Here is an 18,378-nt window from a genome sequence, read left to right as displayed (position 1 = left end):
GTAAGGTTTGCAAAGACACAAGTTAGTTTTTTTTATTCAATATAACAGTGTAACTGTCATACTAAATATGAAAGGTTTATAATCATAACTCCAAAACCAAATATGAAATTTGTCTTAAAAAGCCTTTAATATTGAATTTATGTGATTTTTAGCAGAATCAGGTATTTTGGAAAGAATCACAAATACAAATATTAGATTTTACTGGCCTCATATTGGTCACACTCAAAATGACAGTTTTTGAAACATAACTCCAAAAATACATATGCAAAATGTCTAATAATGCCTGAAGAAATGCATCTTCGAGAGTTTTCCTGAAAAAAAAGACATTTGGATAAGGTTTGCAAAAACAAAATTTGATTTGTTACTCAATTTGACAGTAATGTACTTAGAATCCTGAGATAATGCGAAAAAAGCAATAAAAATGTATTCAAACATAATTCCTAATCCAAACCTGCAAAATGTCTAAAAAGGCCTGTGATATTGAATACATGTGAGTTTTACCAGATACAGTTGTTTTTCAATGGTTTGCAAATACAAAAATGAGGTTTTACTCAATATGACTGTATACTGTAACACTCAATATGACAGTTATTTAAACATAACTCCTACACCACACATGAAAAATGGCTAATAATGCCTGAAATAATGCATCTTTGGGAGTTTTACTCGAAACATATGCTTTTTTAAATCTTGCAAATGCAAAAAGTAGTATTTTACTCAATATGATTTTAATAGTCTTAGAATCCTGAGATAATGCGAACAAAGCAATACTAAGTACATTACTGTCAAATTGAGTAACAAATCAAATTTTGTTTTTGCAAACCTTCCCAAATGTCTTTTTTTTCAGGTAAACTCTCGAAGATGCATTTCTTCAGGCATTATTAGACATTTTGCATGTGTATTTTTGGAGTTATGTTTCAAAAACTCTCATTTTGAGTGTGACCAATATGAGGCCAGTAAAATCTAATATTTGTATTTGTGATTCTTTCCAAAATACCTGATTCTGCTAAAACTTACAAAAATTCAATATTAAAGGCTTTTTAAGACAAATGTCATATTTGGTTTTGGAGTTATCATTATAAACCTTTCATATTTAGTATGACAGTTACACTGTTATATTGAATAAAAAAATTAACTTGTGTCTTTGCAAACCTTACAAAAGATAATTTTTCTAGTACAACTAACCAAAAAACATATCTCTAGGCATTATTAGCCATTTTGCATGTGTTGTTTAGAAGTTACGTGTGAATACATTTTTATTGCTTTTTTCGCATTATCTCAGGATTCTAAGACTATTATAGTCATATTGAGTAAAAAACTACTTTTTGCATTTGCAAGATTTAAAAAAGCATATGTTTCGAGTAAAACTCCCAAAGATGCATTATTTCAGGCATTATTAGCCATTTTTCATGTGTGGTGTAGGAGTTATGTTTAAATAACTGTCATATTGAGTGTTACAGTATACAGTCATATTGAGTAAAACCTCATTTTTGTATTTGCGAACCATTGAAAAACAACTGTATCTAGTCAAACTCACATGTATTCAATATCACAGGCATTTTTAGACATTTTGCAGGTTTGGATTAGGAATTATGTTTGAATACATTTTTATTGCTTTTTTCGCATTATCTCAGGATTCTAAGTACATTACTGTCAAATTGAGTAACAAATCAAATTTTGTTTTTGCAAACCTTACCAAATGTTTTTTTTCAGGAAAACTCTTGAAGATGCATTTTTTAAGGCATCATTAGATATTTGGCATGTGCATTTTTGGAGTTATGCTTCAAAAACTGTCATTTTGAGTGTGACCAATATGAGGCCAGTAAAATCTAATATTTGTATTTGTGATTCTTTCCAAAATACCTGATTCTGCTAAAACTTACATAAATTCAATATTAAAGGCTCTTAAAGACAAATGTCATATTTGGTTTTGGAGTTATGATTATAAACCTTTCATATTTAGTATGACAGTTACACTGTTATATTGAATAAAACAACTAACTTGTGTCTTTGCAAACCTTACAAAAGATCATTTTTCTAGTACAACTAACAAAAAAACATATCTCTAGCTATTATTAGCCATTTTGCATGTGTTGTTTAGAAGTTATGTTTGAATATATTTTATTGCTCTTTTCGCATTATCTCAGGATTCTCAGACTATTATAGTCATATTGAGTAAACAACTACTTTTTGCATTTGCAAGATTTAAAAAAGCATATGTTTCGAGTAAAACTCCCAAAGATGCATTATTTCAGGCATTATTAGCCATTTTTCATGTGTGGTGTAGGAGTTATGTTTAAATAACTTTCATATTGAGTGTTACAGTATACAGTCATATTGAGTAAAACCTCATTTTTGTATTTGCAAACCATAGAAAAACAACTGTATCTAGTAAAACTCACATGTACTCAATATCACAGGCATTTTTAGACATTTTGCACGTTTGGATTAGGAATTATGTTGGAATACATTTTTATTGCTTTTTTCGCATTATCTCAGGATTCTAAGTACATTACTGTCAAATTGAGTAACAAATCAATTTTCTTTTTGCAAACCTTAACAAATGTTTTTTTTTCAGGAAAACTCTCGAAGATGCATTTCTTCAGAAATTATTAGACATTTTGCATGTGTATTTTTGGAGTTATATTTCAAAAACTGTCATTTTGAGTGTGACCAATATGAGGCCAGTAAAATCTAATATTTGTATTTGTGATTCTTTCCAAAATACCTGATTCTGCTAAAACTTACATATAATTCAATAGTAAAGGCTTTTTAAGACAAATTTCATATTTGGCTTTGGAGTTATGATTATAAACCTTTCATATTTAGTATGACTGTTACACTGTTATATTGAATAAAAAAAACTAACTTGTGTCTTTGCAAACCTTACAAAAGATCATTTTTCTAGTACAACTAACAAAAAAACATATCTCTAGCTATTATTAGCCATTTTGCATGTGTTGTTTAGAAGTTATGTTTGAATACATTTTATTGCTTTTTTCGCATTATCTCAGGATTCTCAGACTATTATAGTCATATTGAGTAAACAACTACTTTTTGCATTTGCGAAGATTTAAAAAAGCATATGTTTCGAGTAAAACTCCCAAAGATGCATTATTTCAGGCATTATTAGCCATTTTTCATGTGTGGTGTAGGAGTTATGTTTAAATAACTGTCATATTGAGTGCTACAGTATACAGTCATATTGAGTAAAACCTCATTTTTGTATTTGCAAAACCAGAGCTAAAAAAAACTGTATCTAGTAAAACTCACATGTATTCAATATCACGGGCATTTTTAGACATTTTGCACGTTTGGATTAGGAATTATGTTGGAATACATTTTTATTGCTTTTTTCGCATCATCTCAGGATTCTAAGTACATTACTGTCAAATTGAGTATCAAATCAAATTTTGTTTTTGCAAACCTTACCAAATGTTTTTTTTCAGGAAAACTCTTGAAGATGCATTTTTTAAGGCATCATTAGACATTGTGCATGTGTATTTCTGGAGTTATGCTTCAAAAACTGTCATTTTGAAGTGTGAGAAATATGAGGCCAGTAAAATCTAATATTTGTTTTTGTGATTCTTTCCAAAACACCTGATTCTGCTAAAACTTACATGAATTAAATATTAAAGGCTTTTTAAGACAAATTCCACATTGGGTTTTGGAGTTATGATTATAAACCTTTCATATTTAGTATGACAGTTACACTGTTATATTGAATAAAAAAACTAACTTGTGTCACTGCAAACCTTACAAAAGATCATTTTTCTAGTACAACTAACCAAAAAACATATCTCTAGGCATTATTAGCCATTTTGCATGTGTTGTTTAGAAGTTATGTTTGAATACATTTTTATTGCTTTTTTCGGATTATCTCAGGATTCTAAGACTATTATAGTCATATTGAGTAAAAAACTACTTTTTGCATTTGCAAAATTTCAAAAAGCATATGTTTCGAGTAAAACTCCCAAAGATGCATTATTTCAGGCATTATTAGCCATTTTTCATGTGTGGTGTAGGAGTTATGTTTAAATAACTGTCATATTGAGTGTTACAGTATACAGTCATATTGAGTAAAACCTCATTTTTGTATTTGCAAACCCTAGAAAAACAACTGTATCTAGTAAAACTCACATGTATTCAATATCACAGTCATTTTTTGACATTTTGCACGTTTGGATTAGGAATTATGTTGGAATACATTTTTATTGCTTTTTTCGCAATATCTCAGGATTCTAAGTACATTACTGTCAAATTGAGTAACAAATCAAATGTTGTTTTTGCAAACCCTACCAAATGTTTTTTTTCAGGAAAACTCTCGAAGATGCATTTCTTCAGGAATTATTAGACATTTTGCATGTGTATTTTTGGAGTTATGTTTCAAAAACTGTCATTTTGAGTGTGACCAATATGAGGCCAGTAAAATCTAATATTTGTATTTGTGATTCTTTCCAAAATACCTGATTCTGCTAAAACTTACACAAATTCAATATTAAAGGCTTTTTAAGACACATTTCATATTTGGTTTTGGAGTTATGATTATAAACCTTTCATATTTAGCATGAAAGTTACACTGTTATATTGAATAAAAAAACTAACTTGTGTCTTTGCAAACCTTACAAAAGATAATTTTTCAAGTACAACTAACCAAAAAACATATCTCTAGGCATTATTAGCCATTTTGCATGTGTTGTTTAGAAGTTATGTTTGAATACATTTTTATTGCTTTTTTCGCATTATCTCAGGATTCTAAGACTATTATAGTCACATTGAGTAAAACACTATTTTTTGCACTTGCAAGATTTAAAAAAGCATATGTTTCGAGTAAAACTCCCAAAGATGCATTATTTCAGGCATTATTAGACATTTTTCATGTGTGGTGTAGGAGTTATGTTTAAATAACTGTCATATTGAGTGTTACAGTATACAGTCATATTGAGTAAAACCTAATTTTTGTATTTGCAAACCATAGAAAAACAACTGTATCTAGTAAAACTCACATGTATTCAATATCACAGGCATTTTTAGACATTTTGCACGTTTGGATTAGGAATTATGTTGGAATACATTTTTTTTGCTTTTTTCGCATTATCTCAGGATTCTAAGTACATTACTGTCAAATTGAGTATCAAATCAAATTTTGTTTTTGCAAACCTTACCAAATGTTTTTTTTCAGGAAAACTCTTGAAGATGCATTTTTAAGGCATCATTAGACACTTTGCATGTGTATTTTTGGAGTTATGCTTCAAAAACTGTCATTTTGAGTGTGACCAATATGAGGCCAGTAAAATTTAATATTTGTATTTGTGATTCTTTCCAAAATACCTGATTCTGCTAAAACTTACTTAAATTCAAAATTAAAAGCTCTTAAAGACAAATTTCATATTTGGTTTTGGAGTTATGATTATAAACCTTTCATATTTAGTATGACAGTTACACTGTTATATTGAATAAAAAAACTAACTTGTGTCTCTGCAAACCTTACAAAAGATCATTTTTCTAGTACAACTAACCAAAAAACATATCTCTAGGCATTATTAGCCATTTTGCATGTGTTGTTTAGAAGTTATGTTTAAATAACTGTCATATTGAGTGTTACAGTATACAGTCATATTGAGTAAAACCTCATTTTTGTATTTGCAAAACATAGAAAAACAACTGTATCTAGTAAAACTCACATGTATTCAACATCACAGGCATTTTTAGACATTTTGCACGTTTGGATTAGGAATTATGTTGGAATACATTTTTATTGCTTTTTTTGCATTATCCCAGGATTCTAAGTACATTACTGTCAAATTGAGTATCAAATCAAATTTTGTTTTTGCAAACCTTACCAAATGTTTTTTTTCAGGAAAACTCTCGAAGATGCATTTCTTCAGGAATTATTAGACATTTTGCATGTGTATTTTTGGAGTTATGTTTCAAAAACTGTCATTTTGAGTGCGACCAATATGAGGCCGGTAAAATCTAATATTTGTATTTGTGATTCTTTCCAAAATACCTGATTCTGCTAAAACTTACATAAATTCAATATTAAAGGCTTTTTAAGACAAATTTCATATTTGGTTTTGGAGTTATGATTATAAACCTTTCATATTTAGTATGAAAGTTACACTGTTATATTGAATAAAAAAAACTAACTTGTGTCTTTGCAAACCTTACAAAAGATCATTTTTCTAGTACAACTAACAAAAAAACATATCTCTAGCTATTATTAGCCATTTTGCATGTGTTGTTTAGAAGTTATGTTTGAATACATTTTATTGCTTTTTTCGCATTATCTCAGGATTCTCAGACTATTATAGTCATATTGAGTAAACAACTACTTTTTGCATTTGCAAGATTTAAAAAAGCATATGTTTCGAGTAAAACTCCCAAAGATGCATTATTTCAGGCATTATTAGCCATTTTTCATGTGTGGTGTAGGAGTTATGTTTAAATAACTGTCATATTGAGTGTTACAGTATACAGTCATATTGAGTAAAACCTCATTTTTGTATTTGCAAACCATAGAAAAACATCAGTATCTAGTAAAACTCACATGTATTCAAGATCACAGGCATTTTTAGACATTTTGCACGTTTGGATTAGGAATTATGTTGGAATACATTTTTATTGCTTTTTTCGCATTATCTCAGGATTACTGTCAAATTGAGTAACAAATCAAATTTTTTTTTTGCAAACATTACCAAATGTTTTTTTTTTTTCAGGAAAACTCTCGAAGATGCATTTCTTCAGGAATTATTAGACATTTTGCATGTGTATTTTTGGAGTTATGTTTCAAAAACTGTCATTTTGAGTGTGACCAAAGCGTTCAATAAAACCCACCACGGTATTACCCAGAATTCCATGAGTCAACCCTACATGAGGGTCAGTGAAATTCTCGTGTTGAAGTGATAGGAATGGTAAGTATGTCGCTAGGGTGGGATAGCCATTAATGCAAGGTTAACCCACTTTGTATCAATTTCCTGCATCCAGTGGCCCCCCGCTAAAGTCAATGAGACACCCCTGTTCCTAACAATTCTGAAAAAATCTGTTAAACAATGGTATTTTTCGGTGGAACCGCCAGCATTGTCACTTCACTAAAGGTGGTTGGTCGTAATAATTTGGAAAAACTCTGAAGAATAAAGGTTTTTTTTTCTGCGGAACTGTTTGCATCGTCACTTTATTAAAGGTGGTTGATCTTAATAATTTGGTAAAAATCTGTAAAATTACGATATTTCTCCCTTAAACGTTTCATGAAAATTTCTGTAAATATAATGTTTTTGATCATTATTTGGTTTACAATGTTTTACTTTAATTTTATGGTTTTTGTTTGGCAGCCCAGTAAATGGCCGTTTTTTTAACAGAATTTATTTTTACAGTGTTTGCAAAGATACAATTTTTTTTAATTTAATATAACAGTATAACTATCATACTAAATGTGAAAGGTTCATAAACATAACTCCAAAACCAAACATGAAATCTGTCTAAAAAAGCCTGTAATATTGACTTTATGTGAATTTTACCTGAATTAGGTATTTTGGAAAGGTTCACAAATACAAAAATTTGGTTTTACTGGCCACACATTGGTCACACTGAATAAGACAGTTTTTGAACCATATCTCCAAAAATACTCATGCAAAATTACAAAAAAATGCCTGAAGAAATGTATCTTTGTGAGTTTTACTGAAAAAAAAAAATGTGTAAGGTTTGCAAAAACAAAAAGAAATGTTTTGTAATGTTAATGTAGTTTTAAGGTAAATTAAATTTTTTAATATTTATGTGTATTTTCACATTCAAGGCAAAAAATATATGTAGCCTCTTATAAAAGGTTTATGCTCAAACTAACATTTACATTTTTTTCCCTGTAATATGACATACATGAGTGACTGCAAGACATACTTAAGCAACAGTCAACAGCCTTACAGATCACACTGACGGTGGCCGTACAAACAACTTTAACAATGTTACAAATATGCGCCACATTGTGGAGCCACATCAAACAAGAATGACAAACACATTTCAGGAGAACATCTTCACCGTAACACAACATTAACACAACAGAAACAATTCCAAGAATTCCATGTGTTACAATATACACCCCCACCACCTAACCCCGCCCAGCTCAACCAACGCACGGAGGGGGGCGGTGATGTTTTTTGGCACGGGGTTGGGTGGTAGCGGGATTGTAGCCCGGAAGAGTCAGCGCTGCTTGGACTTCTGGGTATTTGTTATGTTGTGTTTATGTTTTATTACAGTGAGGATGTTTTCCTGAAATGTGTTTATCATTCTTGTTAGATGTGGGTTCACAGTGTGGTGCATATTTGTAACAGTGTTAAAGTTGTTTGTACAGCCACCCGTCAGTGTGACCTGTGTGGCTGTTGACCCTATCACATGCATGACAATATCATGCACATCACACTCATCAGTAGGCATGCTGATGATTTGGTGAATGAGCTTATAAAAAGTCACCCGGCCAGACTTTGGTCATGAGGGTCAGTAAAATTCTCACAGTGAAATGGTAGGGTCGGTAAGTATGTTGCTAGGGTGGGGTAGCCATTCATGCAAGGTGATTCCACTTTGCATCAAGCTCTTGCATCCAGTGGCCCCCCACTAAAGTCAATGAGACACCCCTGATCCTAACAATTCAGAAAAAATTTGTAAAACAATGGTATTTTTCTGTGGAACCGCCAGCATTGTCACTTCACTAAAAGTGGTTGAAAGTAATAATTTGGAAAAACTCTTTAGAATAAAGGTATTTTTCTGCAGAACTGTTTGCATCGTCACTTTATTAAAGGTGGTTGATCTTAATAATTTAGTAAAAATCTGTAAAATTATGATATTTCACCCCAAAACGTTTCATGAAAATTTCTGTAAATATAATATTTTTGATCATTATTTGGTTTACAATGTTTTACTTTAGTTTTATGGTTTTTGTTTGGCAGCCCTAGCTGCCAGTAAATGACCGTTTTTTTACAAAATTTATTTTTACAGTGTTTGCAAAGATAAAAGTTAGTTTTTTTTATTCAATATAACAGTAAAACTGTCATACTAAATATGAAAGGTTAATAAACATAACTCCAAAACCAAACATGAAATCTGTCTAAAAAAGCCAGTAATATTGACTTTATGTGAGTTTTACCTGAATTAGGTATTTTGGAAAGGTTCACAAATACAAAAATGTGGTTTTACTGGCCTCACATTGGTCACACTCAATAAGACAGTTTTTGAACCCTATCTCCAAAAATACACATGCAAAATTACAAAAAAATGCCTGAAGAAATGTATCTTTGTGAGTTTTACTGGATAAAAAAAAACATTTTGTAAGGGTTGCAAAAACAAAAAGAAATGTTTTACCCAATTTGACAGTAATGTACTTAAAATCCTGAGATAATGCAAAAAGAGCAATAAAAATGTATTCCAACATAATTCCTAATCCAAACGTGCAAAATGTCTAAAAATGCCTGTGATATTTAATACATGTGAGTTTTACTAGATACAGTTGATTTTCTATGGTTTGCAAATCCAAAAATTAGGTTTTACTCAATATGACTGTATACTGTAACACTCAATATGACAGTTATTTAAACATAACTCCTACACCACACATGGCTAATAATGCCTGAAATAATGCATCTTTGGAGTTTTACTCGAAACGATTGCTTTTTTAAATCATTGCAATGCAAAAAATTGTTGTTTTACTCAATATGACAATAATGTTCTTGGAATCCTGAGATAATGCAAAAAAAACAATAAAATGTTTTCAAACACAACTTTTAAACAACACATGCAAAATGGCTAATAATGCCTAGAGATGTGTATCTTTGTTAGTTGTAGTAGAAAAAATATCTTTTGTAGGGTTCACTGTAAAAAAAAAAAAATCAAATTTTTATGGTTAGTTTACTCTAAATTTCTACTGTAATTTTTAAATTTTTTTAGATAGGTTATAAAACTGTAGAATTGAAGACATTATCTGTAAATAAACAAACCGCCTGTTATTTTGAATAATATACCAGTAATGACGAACTATGTATATTCCTATTTTTTTACAGGAAAATACCAAATTAATTATACATATTATTTTCTGTTTTCTCAAATTACTTTCAATTTCATATAAAATTACAGTAATTAACTTTATATAAATATGTAGCTTGTTATATAAAAGTATTTGTCCATACTGACAATCTAAAAATTTTATATGTAATTTTAAGGTAAATCAATTTTTTTTAATATTTATGTGAATTTTCACATTCAAGGCGAAAAATATATGTAGCCTCTTATAAAAGGTTTATGATCAAACTAACAATTACATTTTTTTCCCTGTAATATGACATACATGAATGACTGCAAGACATACTTAATCAACAGTCAACAGCCTTACAGATCACACTGACGGTGGCCGTACAAACGACTTTAACAATGTTACAAATATGCGCCACATTGTGGAGCCACATCAAACAAGAATGACAAACACATTTCAGGAGAACATCTTCACCGTAACACAACATTAACGCAACAGAAACAATACCCAGAATTCCATGTGTTACAATACACACCCCCACCACCTAAACCCGCCCACCTCAACCAACGAACGGAGGAGGGCGGTGATGTTTTGGGGCGCGGGGTTGGGTGGTAGCGGGGATGTAGCCCGGAAAAGATAGCGCTGCATGGTTTTGTGGGTATTTGTTATGTTGTGTTTATGTTTTATTACAGTGGGGATGTTTTCCTGAAATGTGTTTATCATTCTTGTTCAATGTGAGTTCACAGTGTGGTGCATATTTGTAACAGTGTTAAAGTTGTTTGTGCAGCCACCGTCAGTGTGACCTGTGTGGCTGTTGACCAAGTATATCTTGCAGTCACCATCATATGCACAACAATACCGTGCACATCACATTCCTCAATTGGCACGCTTATGATTTGATGAATGAGCGTACAAAAACGCCCACCGCGGTACTACTTGTCATATTCGCCCGGCCAAGCTTTGAGTCAATCCAATATGAGGGTAGTGAAATTCTCGGGGTGAAATGGTGGGATTGGTAAGTACGTTGCATGGTTGGGATAGCGATTCATGCAAGGTTAACCCACTTTGTATCAATTTCCTGCATCCAATGGCCCACCGGTAAAGCGAATGAGACACCCCTGATCCTAACAATTCAGAAAAAATCTGTTAAACAACGGTATTTTTCTGTGGAACCGCCAGCATTGTCACTTCACTAAAGGTGATTGATCGTAATACTTTGGAAAAACTCTTTAGAATAAAGGTATTTTTCTGCAGAACTGTTTGCATCGTCACTTTATTAAAGGTGGTTGATCGTAATAATTTTGTAAAAATCTGTAAAATTACGATATTTCTCCCCAAAACATTTCATGAAAATTTCTGTAAATATAATGTTTTTGATCATTATTTGGTTTACAATGTTTTACTTTAATTTTATGATTTTTGTTTGGCAGCCGTAGCTGCCAGTAAATGACCGTTTTTTTACAGAATATATTTTTACAGTGTTTTCAAAGATACAAGTTTGTTTTTTTTATTCGATATAACAGTATTACTGTCATACTAAATATGAAAGGTTCATAAACATAACTCCAAAACCAAACATGAAATCTGTCTAAAAAAGCCTGTAATATTGACTTTATGTGAGTTTTACCTGAATTAGGTATTTTGGAAAGGTTCACAAATACAAAAATTTGGTTTTACTGGCCTCACATTGGTCACACTCAATAAGACAGTTTTTGAACCATATCTCCAAAAATACACATGCAAAATTACAAAAAAATGCCTGAAGAAATGTATATTTGTGAGTTTTACTGGGAAAAAAACCTTTTGTAAGGTTTGCAAAAACAAAAAGGAATGTTTTACCCAATATGACAGTAATGTACTTAAAATCCTGAGATAATGCAAAAAGAGCAATAAAAATGTATTCAAACATAATTCCTAATCCAAACGTGCAATTTGTCTAAAAAAGCCTGTAATATTGAATTTATGTGAGTTTTAGCAGAATCGGGTATTTTGGAAAAGTTCACAAATACAAAAATTTGGTTTTACTGGCCTCATATTGGTCAAACTCAAAATGACAGTTTTTGAAACATAACTCCTAAAATACACATGCAAAATGTCTAATAATGCCTGAAGAAATGCATCTTTGAGAGTTTTCCTGAAAAAAAAAAAACATTTGGTGAGGTTTTTAAAAACAACATTTTATTTGGCAACTGTCATACTAAATATGAAAGGTTTATAATGATAACTCCAAAACCAAATATGACATTTGTCTTAAAAAGCCTTTAATATTGAATTTATGTAAGTTTTAGCACAATCAGGTATTTTGGAAAGAATCACAAATACAAATATTAGATTTTACTGGCCTCATATTGGTCACACTCAAAATGACAGTTTTTGAAACATAACTCCAAAAATACACATGCAAAATGTCTAATAATGCCTGAAGAAATGCATCTTCGAGAGTTTTCCTGAAAAAAAAGACATTTGGTAAGGTTTGCAAAAACAAAATTTGATTTGTTACTCAATTTGACAGTAATGTACTTAGAATCCTGAGATAATGCGAAAAAAGCAATAAAAATTTATTCAAACATAATTCTTAATCCAAACCTGCAAAATGTCTAAAAATGCCTGTGATATTGAATACATGTGATTTTTACTAGATACAGTTGTTTTTCTATGGTTTGCAAATACAAAAATGAGGTTTTACTCAATATGACTGTATACTGTAACACTCAATATGACAGTTATTTAAACATAACTCCTACACCACACATGAAAAATGGCTAATAATGCATGAAATAATGCATCTTTGGGAGTTTTACTCGAAACATATGCTTTTTTAAATCTTGCAAATGCAAAAAGTAGTTTTTTACTCAATATGACTATAATAGTCTTAGAATCCTGAGATAATGCGAAAAAAGCAATAAAAATGTATTCAAACATAATTCCTAATCCAAACCTGCAAAATGTCTAAAAAGGCCTGTGATATTGAATACATGTGAGTTTTACTAGATACAGTTGTTTTTCTATGGTTTGCAAATACAAAAATGAGGTTTTACTCAATATGACTGTATACTGTAACACTCAATATGACAGTTATTTAAACATAACTCCTACACCACACATGAAAAATGGCTAATAATGCATGAAATAATGCATCTTTGGGAGTTTTACTCGAAACATATGCTTTTTTAAATCTTGCAAATGCAAAAAGTAGTTGTTTACTCAATATGACTATAATAGTCTTAGAATCCTGAGATAATGCGAAAAAAGCAATAAAAATGTATTCAAACATAATTCCTAATCCAAACCTGCAAAATGTCTAAAAAGGCCTGTGATATTGAATACATGTGAGTTTTACTAGATACAGTTGTTTTTCTATGGTTTGCAAATACAAAAATTAGGTTTTACTCAATATGACTGTATACTGTAACACTCAATATGACAGTTATTTAAACATAACTCCTACACCACACATGAAAAATGGCTAATAATGCATGAAATAATGCATCTTTGGGAGTTTTACTCGAAACATATGCTTTTTTAAATCTTGCAAATGCAAAAAGTAGTTTTTTACTCAATATGACTATAATAGTCTTAGAATCCTGAGATAATGCGAAAAAAGCAATAAAAATGTATTCAAACATAACTTCTAAACAACACATGCAAAATGGCTAATAATGCCTAGAGATATGTTTTTTTGTTAGTTGTACTAGAAAAATGATCTTTTATAAGGTTTGCAAAGACACAAGTTAGTTTTTTTATTCAATATAACAGTGTAACTGTCATACTAAATATGAAAGGTTTATAATCATAACTCCAAAACCAAATATGAAATTTGTCTTAAAAAGCCTTTAATATTGAATCTATGTGAGTTTTAGCAAAATCAGGTATTTTGGAAAGAATCACAAATACAAATATTAGATTTTACTGGCCTCATATTGGTCACACTCAAAATGACAGTTTTTGAAACCATAACTCCAAAAATACACATGCAAAATGTCTAATAATGCCTGAAGAAATGCATCTTCAAGAGTTTTCCAGAAAAAAACATTTGGTAAGGTTTGCAAAAACAAAATTTGATTTGTTACTCAATTTGACAGTAATGTACTTAGAATCCTGAGATAATGCAAAAAAGCAATAAAAATGTATTCAAACATAATTCCTAATCCAAACCTGCAAAATGTCTAAAAATGCCTGTGATATTGAATACATGTGAGTTTTACTAGATACAGTTGTTTTTCAATGGTTTGCAAATACAAAAATGAGGTTTTACTCAATATGACTGTATACTGTAACACTCAATATGACAGTTATTTAAACATAACTCCTACACCACACAAGAAAAATGGCTAATAATGCCTGAAATAATGCATCTTTGGGAGTTTTACTCGAAACGTATGCTTTTTTAAATCTTGCAAATGCAAAAAGTCGTTTTTTACTCAATATGACTATAATAGTCTTAGAATCCTGAGATAATGCGAAAAAAGCAATAAAAATGTATTCACACATAACTTCTAAACAACACATGCAAAATGGCTAATAATGCCTAGAGATATGTTTTTTGTTAGTTGTACTAGAAAAATGATCTTTTGTAAGGTTTGCAAAGACACAAGTTATTTTTTTTATTCAACATAACAGTGTAACTGTCATACTAAATATGAAAGGTTTATAATGAAAACTCCAAAACCAAATATGACATTTGTCTTAAAAAGCCTTTAATATTGAATCTATGTGAGTTTTAGCAGAATCAGGTATTTTGGAAAGAATCACAAATACAAATATTAGATTTTACTGGCCTCATATTGGTCACACTCAAAATGACAGTTTTTGAAACATAACTCCAAAAATACACATGCAAAATGTCTAATAATGCCTGAAGAAATGCATCTTCGAGAGTTTTCCAGAAAAAAAACATTTGGTAAGGTTTGCAAAAACAAAATTTGATTCGTTACTCAATTTGACAGTAATGTACTTAGAATCCTGAGATAATGCGAAAAAAGCAATAAAAATGTATTCAAACATAATTCTTAATCCAAACCTGCAAAATGTCTAAAAATGCCTGTGATATTGAATACATGTGAGTTTTACTAGATACAGTTGTTTTTCTATGGTTTGCAAATACAAAAATGAGGTTTTACTCAATATGACTGTATACTGTAACACTCAATATGACAGTTATTTAAACATAACTCCTACACCACACATGAAAAATGGCTAATAATGCATGAAATAATGCATCTTTGGGAGTTTTACTCGAAACATATGCTTTTTTAAATCTTGCAAATGCAAAAAGTAGTTTTTTACTCAATATGACTATAATAGTCTTAGAATCCTGAGATAATGCGAAAAAAGCAATAAAAATGTATTCAAACATAACTTCTAAACAACACATGCAAAATGGCTAATAATGCCTAGAGATATGTTTTTTTGTTAGTTGTACTAGAAAAATGATCTTTTATAAGGTTTGCAAAGACACAAGTTAGTTTTTTTATTCAATATAACAATGTAACTGTCATACTAAATATGAAAGGTTTATACTCATAACTCCAAAACCAAATATGAAATTTGTCTTAAAAAGCCTTTAATATTGAATCTATGTGAGTTTTAGCAGAATCAGGTATTTTGGAAAGAATCACAAATACAAATATTAGATTTTACTGGCCTCATATTGGTCACACTCAAAATGACAGTTTTTGAAACATAACTCCAAAAATACACATGCAAAATGTCTAATAATGCCTGAAGAAATGCATCTTCGAGAGTTTTCCAGAAAAAAAACATTTGGTAAGGTTTGCAAAAACAAAATTTGATTCGTTACTCAATTTGACAGTAATGTACTTAGAATCCTGAGATAATGCGAAAAAAGCAATAAAAATGTATTCCAATATAATTCCTAATCCAAACGTGCAAAATGTCTAAAAATGCCTGTGCTATTGAATACATGTGAGTTTTACTAGATACAGTTGTTTTTCTATGGTTTGCAAATACAAAAATGAGGTTTTACTCAATATGACTGTATACTTTAACACTCAATATGACAGTTATTTAAACATAACTCCTACACCACACATGAAGAATGGCTAATAATGCCTAAAATAATGCATCTTTGGGAGTTTTACTCGAAACATATGCTTTTTTAAATCTTGCAAATGCAAAAGTAGTTTTTACTCAATATGACTATAATAGTCTTAGAATCCTGAGATAATGCGAAAAAAGCAATAAAAATGTATTCAAACATAATTCCTAATCCAAACGTGCAAAATGTCTAAAAAGGCCTGTGATATTGAATACATGTGAGTTTTACTAGATACAGTTGTTTTTCAATAGTTTGCAAATACAAAAATGAGGTTTTACTCAATATGACTGTATACTGTAACACTCAATATGACAGTTATTTAAACATAACTCCTATACCACACATGAAAAATGGCTAATAATGCCTGAAATAATGCATCTTTGGGAGTTTTACTCGAAACATATGCTTTTTTAAATCTTGCAAATGCAAAAAGTAGTTTTTTACTCAATATGACTATAATAGTCTTAGAATCCTGAGATAATGCGAAAAAAGCAATAAAGGTGTATTCACACATAACTTCTAAACAACACATGCAAAATTGCTAATAATGCCTAGAGATATGTTTTTTTGTTAGTTGTACTAGAAAAATGATCTTTTGTAAGGTTTGCAAAGACACAAGTTAATTTTTTTATTCAATATAACAGTGTAACTGTCATACTAAATATGAAAGGTTTATAATCATAACTCCAAAACCAAATATGACATTTGTCTTAAAAAGCCTTTCATATTTAATTTATGTAAGTTTTAGCACAATCAGGTATTTTGGAAAGAATCACAAATACAAATATTAGATTTTACTGGCCTCATATTGGTCACACTCAAAATGACAGTTTTTGAAACATAACTCCAAAAATACACATGCAAAATGTCTAATAATGCCTGAAGAAATGCATCTTCGAGAGTTTTCCTGAAAAAAAAGACATTCGGTAAGGTTTGCAAAAACAAAATTTGATTTGTTACTCAATTTGACAGTAATGTACTTAGAATCCTGAGATAATGCGAAAAAAGCAATAAAAATGTATTCAAACATAATTCTTAATCCCAACCTGCAAAATGTCTAAAAATGCCTGTGATATTGAATACATGTGATTTTTACTAGATACAGTTGTTTTTCTATGGTTTGCAAATACAAAAATGAGGTTTTACTCAATATGACTGTATACTGTAACACTCAATATGACAGTTATTTAAACATAACTCCTACACCACACATGAAAAATGGCTAATAATGCATGAAATAATGCATCTTTGGGAGTTTTACTCGAAACATATGCTTTTTTAAATCTTGCAAATGCAAAACGTAGTTTTTTACTCAATATGACTATAGTAGTCTTAGAATCCTGAGATAATGCGAAAAAAGCAATACAAATGTATTCAAACATAACTTCTAAACAACACATGCAAAATGGCTGATAATGCCTAGAGATATGTTTTTTTGTTAGTTGTACTAGAAAAATGATCTTTTATAAGGTTTGCAAAGACACAAGTTAGTTTTTTTATTCAATATAACAGTGTAACTGTCATACTAAATATGAAAGGTTTATAATCATAACTCCAAAACTAAATAAGAAATTTGTCTTGAAAAGCCTTTAATATTGAATCTATGTGAGTTTTAGCAGAATCAGGTATTTTGGAAAGAATCACAAATACAAATATTAGATTTTACTGGCCTCATATTGGTCACACTCAAAATGACAGTTTTTGAAACATAACTCCAAAAATACACATGCAAAATGTCTAATAATGCCTGAAGAAATGCATCTTCGAGAGTTTTCCAGAAAAAAAACATTTGGTAAGGTTTGCAAAAACAAAATTTGATTCGTTACTCAATTTGACAGTAATGTACTTAGAATCCTGAGATAATGCGAAAAAAGCAATAAAAATGTATTCAAACATAATTCCTAATCCAAACCTGCAAAATGTCTAAAAATGCCTGTGATATTGAATACATGTGAGTTTTACTAGATACAGTTGTTTTTCTATGGTTTGCAAATACAAAAATTAGGTTTTACTCAATATGACTGTATACTGTAACACTCAATATGACAGTTATTTAAACATAACTCCTACACCACACATGAAAAATGGCTAATAATGCATGAAATAATGCATCTTTGGGAGTTTTACTCGAAACATATGCTTTTTTAAATCTTGCAAATGCAAAAAGTAGTTTTTTTACTCAATATGACTATAATAGTCTTAGAATCCTGAGATAATGCGAAAAAAGCATTAAAAATGTATTCAAACATAACTTCTAAACAACACATGCAAAATGGCTAATAATGCCTAGAGATATGTTTTTTTGTTA

This window comes from Nerophis ophidion, linkage group LG08, assembly GCF_033978795.1.
Source record: "Nerophis ophidion isolate RoL-2023_Sa linkage group LG08, RoL_Noph_v1.0, whole genome shotgun sequence".
NCBI lineage: Eukaryota > Metazoa > Chordata > Actinopteri > Syngnathiformes > Syngnathidae > Nerophis > Nerophis ophidion.
This window is presented reverse-complemented; position numbering follows the sequence as displayed.